Genomic DNA, 14457 nt, shown 5'->3' with positions numbered 1-14457 from the left:
TAGTTACTCATAGTCTCCAGGTTTATTCCAAGTCTAGAAAGTCAAAAACTTTAAAACATGGACTGAAACATTGTATCCACATTAGTTTTAAAAAGTAATTCGATACCTTGATGATTAACATTTATAACCAACTTCTCTTTTCCTTAGCTATTTTTTGAAACCATAGTAGTATTCTCTGATGAAAAATAAGTTTTAGTAGGGCCTTTTGCCCGTTTAAAGAGTAGATTTGGAGTTCTGAATTTCAGAAACGAAAATTTACCTCATTACTGAGGAAGCAGTTAAGAATCTTGTTGCCAGTGTTTCACTGTTGACTTCTTTTCACTTTATACTTTGGCAGTTTTATACTTTTGGTCAATCCCAAGAAGGAAAAAGCTGATTTCAATCCAGGAAGGTATAAGAGCAGAAATTCTCCTGAAATATAGATTTAGTGTAGCAACCCATTATTTTGTTCCTGTGGTTCCATGAACTGAAAGTAACAATACAGGGAGTTTTAGCAACCTAAAAGTAAATAATACTTCTAGTATATAGACTTTCTTTTCCTTTGGTAAACTACTGAAATGACTGTTTTGAAGGTCAAGTGTGTTGACTTCAAAACAAAATTTAGTTTCAGGTACTGACAACCATAATTTTATCTGGAAACTGAGACATTTCAGATTTTGTTAAGTTTTAATTTCATTCTGATGAATCAGAAAGTTTCTAACGAATTGTTTTGTTATCTTATTTTTCTCTTAAAAAGTTCACATCACTAGGATCTTTACTTTTCTTAACTTTATGCCCTGCTCTCCAAGTGATAAACACGGGATTTATTATGAGGTTTGGGTAGGGCTCCTGACTGATAGTTATCAGTCAGTTCACTTGAGTCTTATTTCTTCATCTGTAAAATTGAATTGAATTGAGTCAGATTTTTAGAAAAGATCCTTTCAATTCTACTTTTTTTGAGCCTAGTTATTTTTACGATTTGTGAACTTTGTTAAGCATTTTGGGGTGCATTGAAGACACAGTAGGGCATAGTGTGTTGGACACTAGACTTCTCTGGAATGCTAAGATTCAAATCTCAGTTCAATGATGCCAATCACTTAATCTTTTAGCCTCAGTTTTCTCATTTTGCAAATGAGAATCTGGTCTGAATGGATGATACCTAAGGTGACTTTCAGGTCTAAGATGTATAAGTCTTTAAAAAAGGAAATCTACCTTATATTACCAAATAAAAAGTAGAATTTCAGGAGTAGCTTTTGAAAACTGAATCCCATGGGGCAAAGAAGCATGAAACTTGTTTTATATAGAGAGGATCATCTCATTTATCTTCAGTAGCCACTTGTACTGAATTAAGGGTTAAAGTTCTAGATTTTGAATCTACCCTATGGGCCCAAGTGAGTGGAATGGGTTGAAGTGGTGTTGTACTGTGGGGGAAAAAAATGCTTGGAGTCAGAAGACCCATGTTCTGATCCTGACATGCTTATTACCTAGGGCAAGTCATTTAATCTCCCATGGCTTCAGTGTGCTTATTTGTAAAATGGTGCTGGACTAGATTGTGCTTAGAGATCCTTTCCATTTATACTTGTCATCCTATGCCTTTGTAATAATCATCAAAGTGCACTTACTATATTCAGATGTACTATAATTTGTGCTTTACTGAGGGTTATCCTGATAATTAGAGCTGCTTCTTAGAGTTTAGAATATTTTAGTGGAAAAACATGAAGTTAGCTGATGACTAGTTGTTATGGGAATTCCACATGAAGAGGACAACCAAAGAGGATGTTTGTTCTTTGATTGCTAAGGCTGTGTGAGTATCAGATACTATTTTAAAAGTTGAATATTCTGGTCAGTGTATGTGTGTATCAGTTATTTGGGAGGAGGAAGATGAATTAATAATTGTAACATTTTATATTCAAATAATAACAAAATGTGTATGCCAGTAGAATACTTAAAGTGGACTTCAAATAAAAAGAGGAATAAATGTTAACTGAAGTTTAATGTAAAATTTATATTCTAGTATATTTTGCTACTCCAATGATCTCATTGATATATACTGGTACATAGCACAGCTTCTCAACCTTTTATCCTATGTTATTATTATATAATATATAATAATGTGATAATAGCTCTGTTATTATTAATATGGTAGGTCTATAGGAAATCTACCAAATGTGCTAGAAAAGGGAAATACATTGACATGCATGCATACACATGAAGCACCTGAAGCATAACCATGAAGGTATATAGCTGATCTATATTGATGCAATTTTCCAAAAGCATGGAACCCTTAAGAATCAGAGATTAATACCAGTCCTGAAGTCAGGAAGACCTGAGTGCAAATCTGGTCTCAGACACTTAACACTGTTAACCTGTGTTAACAGCTGTGTGACCCTAGGCAAGTCACTTAACCCCAATTTCCTCAGCACCTCCCCCCCAAAAAATCAGATTTAAGTATTTTTAAAAGTTGAATGTATAGTAGTTTCCTTTAAAAATCTTGATTTGGTTTTGCTGCTATTTTTTGGTGTAACTTAGGCATTTTCAGTTTGACCCTTGAATTTACTGATTTGGAAAGCACTTGGAAATGGAAATGGTAAAAGTAAAAAAAACATCTTATATGTATTCAAGTGTTTAGGTTTTATTACTGTATTTATTAATAGATAGTTCTATGGTAGTTGCTCTGTTAAATAGAAGTTACCATTTTACCAACTTAATAAGTTTCATTTTTGGCTTTTTGGGCAGAATCAGCCTATAAATTTCTTTTGTAACAAACCTAGCATTTAATCTGCCAGATATTTAATTTGAAGTCTATACCATTTCTGAAAATGTAGTGACTTGGTGAATCACTAAAATGTTTCAGTTTACCTGCACAAAGCCAACACTGTGACCATATTTTCCTCCCAAGGAACTGATATCCCTTATAGAACACTATTTGAAAACTATTGATCTACATTGTATTTTTCCAGTTTATTGATGTTAAAAATAGAATATTAATAAAAACTAATATTAGCTTTTTATATCCGCTGAATCTTCAAATAACTTATAGAATGCTGGATTAGAGTTTTAGAATTTTGAAAAGAACAACTTAGTTTAGTTTCACTGAGATTGAAAGAATTCATGACTTGTCTGTAGTAGAATCCATTCTCATTGACCTGGGAAATTATTTTGAAAGAATTTTTTCATGTTAAGGTTCATGATGTAAATTCAGATATTTCCAAAATCATCTCTATGATAAAAAGAAATAACTTGCAACATAGCATCTTATACCTCAGTAGCAAAGTATATATAGTAAAATTAGAAATTAGGTAGGTGTATTTCCTAAAGAAATAGACCTGAGACTGTCCCCAAAATTTGTGTTGTCTTAAAATCAGGGTAGCATATAATCAGGTAGGCTGGTTCTTATTAACAGTAACTGACCTTTAATGTTTCAGAAACTTTTATGTACATTTTCGTTTAATCCTCACAACAAACCTCTGAAATTGGACAACAAAGAAAAACAAAAAAAATTTTTTGTATCCTTCCATCAATTATGCAGTAAAATCTGGTTATAGGAAAAGGTATTTATTACACACCACCTACTTTAACTTAGTGGTAATGTGAGTAGTTAATTAATATTCAATAAGACAGGTTTATTTTGGTAATCTCTTCTAGTACTTTTTATGAAATTTCCGTTATTTAAGAATGAGATATTCCACAAAGTTAGTTACATTACATTCGAATGGAATATTGTTTTCTTCAGTGTTGAAGCTGAATATTCATCTTTTACTATTTTTGTTTATAATTTTTAAAATATTTTTCATTCACTACCTCTTATTCAGCTTAAAGTCTGAGAAGTTCATGAAACTTATTATTGTATATATTCTTCTGAATTGTTCCATTAAATTATGTATTGTCTTTCATTGTTATTCTATTGATGGCTTTATTCCCAAATTGGGTGGTAAGCTCTTGGAGCAGGGCCCCTCCCCTTTTTTTTTTTCTTTTTAAAAAATATTTGTAAAATACTGTGTAGTGCTACATTCACAAGAGACTCAAATGATTTAATGAATTGAGAGTAGAACCAATTCTTTGGAATAAACTAGTCAAGAAAATTTTTATAATGCTTGATAACAGTATGTGTCTGGCTATGAAATTTAAAGTGCTTGTCACTCTTTTAATCATCTTTGCCTTCAAGGAGGTTACACTTCGTTTTGAGAAACAATGTAGATACAAAGTACTTACTGGATGGAAGAAGTTGTTGGATACTAGCAACTACTGAGACCAGGATAGCATTTCCTATAGGTAGAAACACTTGAACTGAGCTTTGAAGGAAGTTAAAGGTTCTTGGAGACAAAGTCAGCCAATAGGTACATTTCAGGCATAGGGCATGGAGTATGCGAAAGCATGACAAGAAGATGCAACACCCTAGACAGGAAATAGCAAATAGGCTAGCCCGTTTGGAACAGGATGTGAAAGAGAGTAGGTAAAATAAGTCTTTGGTATATTTCATTCTGGAGGCAAGAGAGCCATAAAGCTTTTTGAAGTGGGGAGTAATATGGTCAGACCTATACTTTGAGAACTTTGCAGCTGTATGGAGAATAGATTTGAGACTTTAGATAGGGATTCCAATTGGAAGATCATTGCCATAGTCCTAGAAGGAAGTAATGGGGGCCTGAATTAGTGATAGTTGTGTAAGGGAAGAGAAAGGGGTCAGATGAGAATCTTCTGACTATATCATTTAACCATATTCCTCCCTGCAAAATGATTTTTTTTTTAAGTACTTCATCTTTTTTAACCTTTCTGTAACATTGGACACAAAATTGAAAAAGGACCTCAATGCTATCTTGTCCAACCTATCAGTGAAAAGAATCCCTACTATAACATGTTTGACAAGTACTCCAATTTCTGCTTAAAAGACTTAAGTGATGCCTATTCTTTTTTTTTTTTTTAATAATTTTTTATTGACAGAACCCATGCCAAGGTAATTTTTTACAACATTTTGATTTCCCTGTTCTGATTTTCCCTCTCCCTCCACCCCTCCCTAGATGGCAAGGTCCTTATATGTTAAATATGTTCTGTATATCCTAGATAAACATATGTGTGCAGAAAAACATTTCGTTGCACAGGGAGAATTGGATTGAAGGTAAAATAACCTGGGAAGAAAAACAAAAATCAAAAGTTTAATTTTTCCCAGTGTTTTTCTTTGGGTGTACCTTTCCGTCCATCATTGATGATTAAAGAGTTAGGTCTCTTTGTCAAAAAACCACTTCCATCAAATACCCTCATACAGTATCGTTGTTAAGTATACAATGATTCCTGGTTCTCTATTTCACTTGTCAAGTTCATTAAGTCTTCAAGCCTCTTGTTCATCTTGCTGGTCATTTCTTAGAACAATAATATTCTAAAATTCATATACCAATTTCCCAAACATTCTGCAATTGATGGGCATCCACTAGTTTCCAGCCTAGCCCTACAAACAGGGTGCCAAAACATTCTGGCACATCTGGTCACTTTCCCTTCTTTAGTATTCTTTGGGGTGTAAGCTTAACACCGGATCAAAGGGTATCCAATTTGATAATTTTTGGGCATAATTCCAATTTCTCTCCAGAATGGTTGCATTTTCCACAACTTCATCAAAATGCATCAGTGTCTCAGTTTTCCTGCATCCCATCCAACATTCATTTTTTTTTCCTGTCATCTTGAAATCAAGGGTGTATGGTATCTCAGGTTGTCTTAATTTGCATTTCTGTCAATAGTGATTTGGAACACTCATATGAGTGGTAATAGTTCAATTTCATCCTCTGAAAATTCTCTGTTCTATTTTGACCCATTTATCAATTGGAGAATGGCTTGATTTCTTATAAATTAGAATTCTCTATATTTTAAAATGGGCCTTTATCAGAACCTTTAACTGTGAAGATGTATCCCCAGTTTTTGTTTCCCTTCTAATCTTGTTTGTTTGTTTTTTTTAAAAAGCTTTTTAATTTGATATAATCAAAATTTTCTATTTTGTGATCAGTAATGGTCTCTAGTTCATCTTTGGTCACAAATTTCTTCCTCCTCCATAAGTCTGAAAGATAAACTATCCTATGTTCCTCTAATTTATTTATAATCTAGTTTTTTATGCTTAAATCAGATGCCTATTCTTTTACATAGTAACAGACTTATACTTTTGGACAGCTTTAATTATTGGAAGTTTTTCAAACATTAAACCCAAAATTGTATCTTTGTAACTTCTTCAACCACCTCTATCTGCTTCTGCTTTCTAGGGCCAATTTTTTTTTTTTTTTAAATTTTAATAGCCTTTTATTTACAGGTTATATGCATGGGTAACTTTACAGCATTGACAATTAAAATCTTGTTAAATTTTCCCCTCCTTCCCCCCCCCCTCCCCCAGTAGGAAATTTTAGATTTAAATGTTTAAAATAAAATTAGATACAAATAAATTAACATGACCAAACCATTTTTTGCTTAAAAAAAATCAGACTCTGAAATATTGTACTGGTGGAAAATCAAGAATGCGGTGGGGAAAAATATAGGATTAGAATTCAATTAATGGTTTTAGATTCCCAGGTTCTTTCGCTGGGGGGGCTGTTCAGTTCTTACTGCTTCATTGGAATATTTGGTTCATCTCATTGTTGGGATGGCCAGGTCCTAGGGTCATCAATTTTGTTGTTGGTTATAACGATCTCCTGGCCTTTGTTTCCTCAGCATCATTCATAAATCTCCGGCCTTTTTGAAATCATCCTATTGGTCATTTCTTACCGAACAATAATATTCATATACCACAATTTATTCAGCCATTCTCCAATTAATGGGCATCCACTCAGTTTCCAGTTTTGGGCCATCTAGGGCCAAATTGAGCAAATAAAATCTCCTCTTCCACATAGCAGACCTTCAGCTCTCTAGGTTAAGTAACCATAGTCTCTTCATCTAGTTCTCACATCATAGTGGGTTCAAAATCTCTCCCAGTAGTGTCTTATGGAAATTTGATGAGCATGGTTTGTGCCTTTAAATATTAGACAGTTTCCAAGGATGGGAGAGCATTTTTGTTAAAGGGAACGGTGGTCTATATTCAGGAGAAGGGGAGAGGAAAAGGTAGAGGTAAGGGTAGGGAGAAGTGACAAGAAAAGTTACCATACCTATCCCAAATTCCTTGCCCAAGTGTTCCATAGTATATTTCAATGATGAAAACTTATTTTTCTCTTTTCTTTGATTCTTTATTGTATGTTCTAGACTTCCTCTTCTAATTCTTAATTGTATTTTGACTCCCTTTTTCTCTTGGAAACATCTTTCTGGATTTTCAAGACATTACTCTCTTAGTTTTCCTCTAACCTGTCTAAGCATCCTTTGTATCCTTTGCTGGAACATCATTCATGTCAAAACTCCTAAATTTGGGTGAAAAACAAAGTTCTGTCTTGGGTCCCTGTCTTTTTCCTCCCTAGACTTACTTGTATTAGCTCCCATGTATTTAATCATCTCTGATTATACGAAACCAATTCCAAAATTCATATCTACGGAGCCCTAGTCATGAAATGCCTACTGGACATTTTGAAGTGAAGATACTGCAGACATTTCTAATTCATACATGTTTTAAAGACAGAACTCCTTCTCTAAAACCTTTTCCTCTTCCAGACTGATACTTTTTCTGTTTGAGGGCATCACTATCTTTTCCAATCATCCATGAATGCAGCATCATTTTGTTATATTTTTTAACATGTATTTAGTCATCTGTCAAATTTGGTTTTTACCTCAACATTTTCATCCAGAAAGAGAAATTCTATTCAAAATAACTAGAGCATATAAAATATTTGGGAATCTACAAGGCACAACTGGGATCTATTTGAAATAATTTTAAAAAATACCTTTTGCAGACATAATTAGAAGAAATAGTAATTGTTCATGGCTAGGGGTAATTTATTTATTTAACAATATACTAATCAAACTCGATTTCTCTTTTCTAATCTCTTCCCTTAAATGTAGTCAGCAAGTTTTCCAGGTCCTTAATCACCTCTTATATAGATTAATGCTTCCTAAATTTTTTTCTGCTCTTGATCCCTTTTCAACCCTGAGAAATATATATATAGTTGTATAAGTATACATGTCAAACACTTATTGATAATCATAATTTTGTGACACCCCCCCCCCGCCATGTTCAAGTTATGAGACTGCATATGGGATCGTGACGCACAGTTTAAGAAACTGGGAGCTGGACTATTATAGGCTCCTAAATATTCTTGCCTCAGTTTTTTCCTCATTTTAAATCTGTTATAAATCTCCAAAATGATTTTCCTTTTGTATAGGTCTAAGCATGTCACCCGATTACTCTATCTCCAATGGTTTCATGTAACTTGATATTTAAAGTGCTTCTCAACGTGGCTCTATCCTACTTTTCCACATATTACATATTAAATGCTTTCCTATGATCTAGCCAAACTAGCCTTTATGTTTCTTATTGCGGTTCAATTTCCTTCTCCTTATCCTTGCACTGACTGTCTCTTGTACCTAAAATGCACTCCTTCCTTTCTTATGCTTTATGTAACTTCATGATTACTCTCTGCTGTTGGTCCCACCACCCACTTTGTTACATTGTATCTAGTGTGTGTGTGTGTGGGGAGGGGGGGTTGGTGGAGGTAGCATATATACCTATGATATTTTTGCTGCAGAAATGTAATTTAACGGCAGAGACTTAGTGTGTGTACAGTGCTAGAAGTGTATAATTTCTTGTTGATTGATCAACAATATATAATTGCTCTGATCACTTAGAACCAGAACCTTGGAATCTTCCTCTACCTTTTTTTTTTTTTTATTATTGCTATCCAGTCAGTTACTATATGCTGTAGATTCTTCCTTCACATTGCTTATCTTTCTCATTTACATAGCCACCATGATAGTCAAGTCCCTTATTACCTTTCACGTAGATTATTACAGTAGCCTACTACAGCATTTGAGATGTTTTATTATGATGTTTTCAGGGCTTAACCTTTTTTCATTTGTGCCCCCTTTTAGCCCAAGAAACTTTTACACAACCCTGGTTATATGTATAATAGATATATAAGTGAAATATTTACCAAAAGTAAATCATTATTTTGCCACTCCTCTACATGGGCTCTTGACCCAAAGTTTAAGAAGCTTTGCTATATCTGACATTCTGTATGATCCTGGGTAAGTAACTTTTGAGCTCCAATGAAATGGGGACAGTATTCATAGTCATACTTCACATACTTATTTTAAAAACAAAATGAAATATTTATATAAGGTTTATGAAGAAATAAAGAGTGTTCTACTAGAACTTTCCAACAACTTTGTGAAATGGGTACTATAGATATCTAGATATCACTGCTGTTTTACAAATAGGCTTTGATAAAGTGATTGTCTAGGGTCACATAGTAATTGTAGGAAGCAAAGATGTTCTGTGCTTAGGTACAGAACTTTGTCCATTATTCCAAGCTACTTCTAAAAGCTGATACTAGTAATAACCTTCTAAGGTTTCCATAAGTCTTTTCTACACTCTCTCCCTCCCCCTGCCTCCACTTGCTTTCTCCCCACTGGTTCTTTGAAGGTAGATTAAAGTATTAGTATCCTCATTTTAGAGCTAAGAAAATAGACATTCATAAAGACTGAATCTTATCAATAAACATTAAGTGCCGACTATATGCTAGGCACTGTGCTAAGTGCTGGGGATAAAAAAAAGACACAAAATATTAGTCCTTACTCTCAAGGAACCTAAAATATGAGGGAGAGATAAATAAGTAAACAAATATTTGCAAACTATACAAAGTAGGAACTAAAGACAGGAGAGGCACCAGAATTAAGATGATTTGGGAAAGCCTTCCTATAGCAAGATCAAGAGGAAGACCATCTGTGTATGACTGAGAATAGGAAGTGAGGAACTGAGTGGTTAGGGTGTTTGTGGGAAAATTAATATATATGTTGAAGTTACTTAATGTGAGGTTAGGAGTTTGGAAAGAAAAATTGGGACTTGTGCTAAATTCATTGAGGACAGAATAGTAGGAATGTCTGTTGACAACAACTTACCAGGGTTTTGATTGAGTGGTAGTGTTGAATAGTATAAATCTCAGAAGAGAAATTATAGGGAGTGAACTAATAAGTGGCAATGGAGAACAAGGATTATTCCAACATAACCTGGACCAGTAAATGGGAATCGGTGAAGGTGCAGTCAATACTGGAAAGAGTGGCCAGGGAGGTTGTATTATCAGTGGGGAATTAGGTTTCAGCAATAGCTGAGAGATTTAGTAGTGGGAGAGGAGAAGATTTAAGATTAAGGGAAGTTTGTTGCCTGGAATATGCATTTCAGAGTACCGTTGAAGGGGGAGGAAGGTTGAGGGGGTAGTGAAAAAAGCAATTGGAGATAGGGTTTAGATGATGATCTACAGGCATTTATAATCACTAGGGTATATAGAGTATGTTTGGATGTGAAGCTTTCATTGAGTGGAAAGAGTTATTCCTTTTCCTAAAGGAGACTGGAGATTGGATTGGAGACAAATTCAGGAGATGGAAGACAGAAGGCATAGGATTATTTGGAAGGCTTCATTTTACTACTTGTCTTCTCACCAAAGGCAGTGTATCTGTGATCACATAACTAAAAAGTGATAGAAGTAGAATTTAGACTCTGGGCATCCTGATTCTAAGATACTATCCACTGTCATTGTTTGTGCTAAGAAGTGGTAATATTGCTGTCATTACTACGTTAGATTAAAAAAAAGATCATGCATGTAAAAGATAGCTGAAGTAGGAAAGCATTCTAAGAGTTGTAGATTCTAATAACTTGGTACATATGTTATTAAATGTCTTCATTTATAAATATGCATTAGATCTATCATGAGTAAAGTGTAGTAGTATTAAAAGATTTATAAAATTTTAAATTCTTCACAAAGATAGCAATTTCATTTTTGTCATTACTGACAAACACCAACACTTCTGAAGAAAAATAGAGCTTCTGGTTGTCAGGTTTCAAATTAGGAAATCTATGATACAGTTGTGTTTACAGATCTTAATTGCTATTAGGTTGTTTGGAAAAAGAAAAGCTCCAGGGTAACTAGGACCCAAACCACATGGGGCTTCTAGATTAAGATCAACATTTTGAACTCTGAGGACTTCTACCTAGTGTGGGTCAGATCTGACTAGTTTGAGTTGATCTCTTGATTTGGTTTCTTGACCTCCACAAATCGGTACTTGTTAGTTGTGGAAACACCATAGTTTATTGGCCTGCAAGATGGAGATAATTGGCTATTTTTGTAATAAAAAGACAGGTAAATTTCTTAACTTTTATTTTAAAGTTGGAAGAATGGATCTTATCTCTGAAATTTTGGAAATTTCCTTTCCAGCTGAGTGGATGCCCATCAGCTAGAGAATGGATAAATAAGTTGTGGTATATGAATGTTATGGAATATTATTGTTCTATAAGAAATGATTCAGCAAGTTGGATTTACAGAGGCCTGGAGAGACTTACATGTACTGAAGCTAAGTGAAGTGAGTAGAACCAGAACATTTTTCACAACAGCAAGAATATGTGATGATCAATTCTGATGGATGTGGCTCTTTTCAACAATGAGGTGAATCGGGCCAATCCAATGGTCTTGTGATGGAGGGAGCTATCTGTTATCCACAGAGAGGTCTGGGGATTGAGTGTGGATCACAACATAGTATTTTCACTTTTTAAAAATTGTTTGCTTTTTGTTTTCTTATATATATTTTTTTATTTTTCTTGTGCAGCATAACAATTGTGGAAATATGTATAGAAGACTTGCATATTTAACATATATTGGATTACATGTCTAGATAAAGGGGATGGGGGTGGGGGAGGGAGGGAAAAATTTTTGGAACACAAGGTTTTCCAAGGGTGAATGTTGAAAACTAATTATGCATATGTTTTGAAAATAAAAAGCTTTTAATAAGTTAATTAAAATTTTCCCTTCTATAGGCTTAAGTCTATTTTGTTTTTTCGCACACATCTCCAAGCTAATAATCAGGAAAAAAATTGTTTTTATATGTTGATATATACTGTATGCATTTAAATTTCTAGAAAATAGGAGAATCATGTTTTTTTTTTTAGCTAGCTTATTGTAAATTTTAAAATACAGAACAACTCTATTCCTTAGTTTATTTTAACTAATTTGTTTATAATTTGTTTTTCCCCTTAATGTTTTAAATAACCCAGTTAAAGAATAGCAACTTTAAATGTTTACCTACATTTTCCATTATATTTACTTTAGAAAGGGATTGTGCATATAACATCTAATCCCTATTTAACTATAAAACTGGACTTGAAATTACCAACATTTTAGAATACTGGTTTCCAACCTTCTGAGTATGAACTGAAGCAGCTTTGAAGTAATACTTTTATGAATCTCAACAGTATCTACTATTATGAAAAACTAATATCTAGTCTATAGAAGTTATGTATCTTTATGGATTCCCAGGTCTCTTCCAATAATTCCTGTTAAGTTTACAGGTTAGAAACTAATGCTTCCGAATGTATTCAATTTCTATTAGCTTTTCAAGTTCTGAGAAAATCTTGGATATATTCATTTGAATGCTACAATTTGAAGGAGAATAGATGTTATTGCCCTCTAAATACTTTCTTAAATTGAAGGCCACATTTCTGGATCTCAAACACATCAGTAGGAAATAAAACTTTGCTGCAATACCTTTCTTAAATGTGTAGTTTTGTGGTCTAGCTGGAGCACTTTTAGCAAGAAAGAAATGGAAAAAATGCAAATATAAAAAACTTGATCTCATCTTAGAATAGTAATTTGTATCCTCAAAGATAACTGGGAAGGTTGAAACAAAAAAATTCTCAGTAAAAGTCAGGCTAGGATAGTTGGGATTATTTTTCACTTCTTATGAAGATAATTGACATCAAACAAACAACACAGGAGAAGCACACAGTAACTAATCGCATAAGTGGACATAAGTAAGTGAAAATATTGGACAAACCAAAGAATCTTGATGAGGACTTAAAACGGGCATTAAAGGATTTGAATGTAAACAGTTGGTTATCTTGATGTTTTAAATACATATGAAATTGTATATTTAGTCATCTTGAAGCCTATGAGTTTTATTAGGTGCTACTACCTATGTGTTCAGTATTTAGATCTTTGGGGATGGAAATAAATACTCCCATTTCATTTTATGTTTTGTTCTTCAGTTTGTATCTAACTCTCTGTGAGCCCATTGGGGGTTTTCTTGGCAAAGAGAGAATGTAGAAAGTAGAATAGTTTGCCATTTCTTTCTCTAGCTTATTTTACAGTTGAAGAAATTGAGGCAAACAGGATTAAATGACAACCAGGGTCACACAGCTAGTGTCTGAGGACAGATTTGAAGTCAGAAAAACGAGTCTTCCCGACTCCAGGCCTGGCTGGCACTCTATCCACTGGGAAGGAATTTTTGATAACTGGTTGATTATCTATTTAATAGTGATTGATAAAAATTTTCAGTTTGGTTTTTGAAACTGTAAAAACTTCAAATAGAACTAAGCAAATTTTCTAAAAGAAATATAAAGATTCTCACTATTTAGTTTTCCTCTAGCATCAAGTAAATGAAACTAAAATGTATAACTTTATTTGCCCCATATGGAATTAATAATTTGTAAGTTTAAAACACTTTTGAGGAAACTATTTTTAGAAAATTTTAGAAGAGATTCTTTGTGGAACATTGTAATGAAATTATTTTTGACAAGTTAAAAAGTAGAAGATGGGAGGGAAGACCCACCGAGTCAGAACTTTATTTTGTGCCATTATTAATAAAACAAGGATCTATAGTAAGAAGTATACTTATAAAAGTATCTCAAGTGATATATTAAGTTAAATTATTTTTAAGAACTGAATATAATTTTTTAATGATAAAATCTGGAAGAAAATTATATATGTCTCTTTAAGAAGTACTAAACTTAGATTTCCAAACTATCAGTATATAATAAAGTCAAGGACTGATTCATTACTCACCAAAGAAACTTAATTAAAAAATATGCCTTAATTTTACTTACATACATACACAGAGACATATTTCAGAGGCTTTTAACTGAACAATTATGGAAATTTCTACCAAAGTATTTCCATCTTTGATAGCCATAAAGAAGCAGATTAGACCTGCTACCTTAGATTAGAAGATTAGAGTGTGTACTTTGTAATAAAAGTTAAACTGAAAAATATTAGAAAACATAGAAATAATTGGTTAAAAAATTCATTGAAAAGGACAGGCTAAAATATCTTTAAAACCTATAGACAGATGAAGAATTATGACGAGGAATCACACAGGACAAAAATTAGGTATCTTATTATAACTTGTGTGTAGGAAAACCAGTACTTGAATTTCTTGGAGATTTTTAAAAGTCAAAGAACTATGATTAGAGGGAGAGACATGCAACTTGAGTATAGCAGTCATAATTTTTATTTGATCAAAAAAAAAAAAATATATATATATATATGTACACACACCAAAGATTTAGAACCATTCTAAAAGATCAGGCAAATTCAGGAGTATTTG

The sequence above is a fragment of the Sarcophilus harrisii genome, chromosome 4, assembly GCF_902635505.1.
Source record: "Sarcophilus harrisii chromosome 4, mSarHar1.11, whole genome shotgun sequence".
Classification (NCBI taxonomy): Eukaryota; Metazoa; Chordata; class Mammalia; order Dasyuromorphia; family Dasyuridae; genus Sarcophilus; species Sarcophilus harrisii.
The sequence above is the reverse complement of the archived record's forward strand: the minus strand, read 5'-3'. Positions refer to the sequence as shown.